Consider the following 3,111-nt stretch of genomic DNA (forward strand, 5'->3'; position numbering starts at 1 on the left):
AATATCTGAGATTATATTGAAACATATCAATCCAAAACGGAGAAACAACGCCGCTCAAAGTCTGCTACAGTTCCCATCATCTCCAAGATCCATGCATGTCGCTCACACATGATGAGTGTATCTGTCAGAAGTATCTCTGTTTCCTGTTTACATGGAGGCATTTCCTGTCCAGGAGCCAACGCCTGCGGGTGTGTCTTGTTTTTGTCCATCTGATGTCTCCGCTGATCAGGAGGCATGCTGGGAGTATCTGTGTCATCTTCAGGGTTTTGGACATTTTTTCTGACTGGTGGATCTTTTATCTTAAAGTGACTCCCAGCAGAAACACTCGATGTTTGTTGTCCTCAGCTGGTCTCAGTGGGAGTCTCCACAGTGTCACAGTTGTAGCTCTGCAGGATTTCTCCTCTTTCTTCCTTAATCGGGGTCCTAAACTTGCTCCTTCCAGTTATAATTATTCTGTTCTTAGATTCACTTCCTGAACTCAGATTTTCCTAAAGTTTCTTCTTTTTTTTAATCACATGGGATGTTGTGTGACAGCAGCATCCAGCCTTTAGCGTTTACACTGTAGCTGATCTGCTTGTCTGTGTAACTGACTTCCTGAATGATTTATGCTGTTTATGTCTTTTATCTTAAAGAAGACAGACATATGATCAGAGGTGTCAAGTAACAAAGTACAAATACTTTGTTACCTTACTTAAGATGTACAATTGTCTGTACTTTCTACTCCTTACATTTTAAAAATAGCCTCGTTACTCCTATTTCATTTCGGCTTGTCATCATTCAAAAAAACACACACAAAAAAAAACCTATCCAGATAAATCGCACCATCTGGATAGAGTGAATTTGATTGTGGTTGGATGAGAAGTATAAACATATACCATTCCATCACCCTATTGGTTTGTACGCGATCCATCGCACCTGCACATGACACAAATCACCTCACACTCCAGGCAACTAGTCATCATATCTTCCGCTCCATGAAACACATGTTAATGCTCAGTGGTACACATATGGTTCTTTAATATATTTGCATTGTACTGGTTCATTTTCAATGTGCATAAATGTGGCTGAAACAGGTGCATCCCACATTTTTCAACATTAACATTTTAATATAACATTTTAGTCATTATGGCCTTTAGAAAAATGTTTTTTGGGGAGGTGGGGTAGTGCACTATAGACCCCTGTGGCACGGCCTAAGCTTTTGTCCTTAACGGCATTTTTTTCCCCCTTACATTACTTTTACTTTTATACTTTAAGTTGTTTTGAAACCAGTACTTTAACACTTTGAGTAAAAAGCTCAAGTTGATACTTCAACTTCTACAGAAGTCTTTTTAAACCCTAGTGTCTATACTTCCACCTGAGTAATGAATGTCAATACTTTTGACACCTCTGCATATGATATATTTGAGTTATTTTAATGTTAGATGTTGAGTAGATATGATTAGTGGAGAGTAAATGAACGCTATTCATTTGGATGTTTGCACAGACATACTTCATGACACTCCTGCACAGATCCGGACCCTGAGTTTGGCAAACCCAATCAAAAACAAGTCTTGCTCCGCCCCTGTGGATAAAGATCAAATTCCGGGGAAACAATTCACTATAAACAACTAAATAAGGAAACAAGAATCTTCCGACTCATGCATGTGGTCCAGCATCAGTGTTCTCTCAGGAGAAGGTAGTGAACAGTATTTATTGGTCTCACTTTGTTTGAAAGACTCTCTGGTGTTTGTTTAAGTTCCAGTCAGTCGTGTGTCCAGAATAGAAAGTGTTTTTCTCCTCTGGTCTGGTGACTGTCCTAAATTTAGATCCAATAAGGTTCGTGTTATGTCCTCAGACGCAGCCAACAATTGTGAAAAAGTGTTTGGGTATTTCCTCCGTGTGCGTACTGTTATGTAAGTAAGTGAGGAGAAAACCTATTTCTGTCCATATCTGGCCTCTGCTGATAAAACTTCAGCTCAAAAATAAATCACACACACACACACACACACACACACACACACACACACATCCTCAGCTGTCGCTCATGTGCTGCATCACTGCTGCTCCGTCACAGAAATGTTACCAGCTCTCTGAAGGACACAAAGGTGCTGCTTTTCTTTGGGTGGATACCTGATGCTCCTCATGAGTCCTGTCATTCCTGAGCCAACTAAAACATTATTAACTGGTTCATCTCTGAAAGGCTTAGTCAGAGTCTGAATGGGATCAGAGCTGCAGGGTTTAAGTTTCATGAGGCTGCTGCTGGAAGTCAGAGAAGGGCAACAGAAGCTGTACGGAGAATGTCATCCCATTCACTGACTGACAGACGTTCTTATCTGAGGGCTCCGAGCTGAAGGTCTGTCCTCATCAGATGAAGGACGTTGATTCAGTCTCAAAGATTGAACTTTAAGATTTCCTCACATGTGAGAAAATACAAAACGACTGTAACACTAAACAAGTGGTTGTTTGCACTAACTAGATTTAGTTCACTTTTAACTTCTCCTAAATGAAATATTTGTCTAAATGTTTTTATGTGTTCTTCATAAAGTCACTAACTTTCTGTCAGCTGATTTTTAGACGGTTGTATCTGAAAATCACGCTGAGAGAGCTGCTGTTACGTTGTTGGCCGAACAACGAGATGAGATGAATCTCTTTACAAAGCTCTAAAGAGATGAGGGGCGCTACATAGTTAGGTTTATAGTTTTATGCAGTCAATCTGTAGGAATGTCACTTTTTACATTTTTTTCTTAATGTTCAATGAAAATATTCACTATAAAAATGTTTAATGATTAAAGACACTAAAGTCAGCAGTCATGTTGCACGGCCCATGAACAGAGGCTGTAGTCCTCAATGCAGCGATGGTGGGTTTGAATCCGACCTCGACCCTTAGCTTCATGTCATCCCCCACTCTGCAACATTTCCCGTCTCTCTTCAGCTGTCCAATCCAATAAAGGCAAAAACTGTCCCCCAAAAATACAACACTTTAAAAAAGACACTTAAATCAAAGAGGTCATAGTTCAGGAAAAAAACTCTGCCATGATTTCAATAAGAACACTCCTGATCCTAAGAGAGCTCACAGGAAAAGATGTGGTTAGTAACTGAGATTTACAGATAATATAAACAGTAATATAAACC

Source organism: Labrus mixtus, chromosome 9, assembly GCF_963584025.1.
Source record: "Labrus mixtus chromosome 9, fLabMix1.1, whole genome shotgun sequence".
In the NCBI taxonomy this organism is placed as follows: Eukaryota; Metazoa; Chordata; class Actinopteri; order Labriformes; family Labridae; genus Labrus; species Labrus mixtus.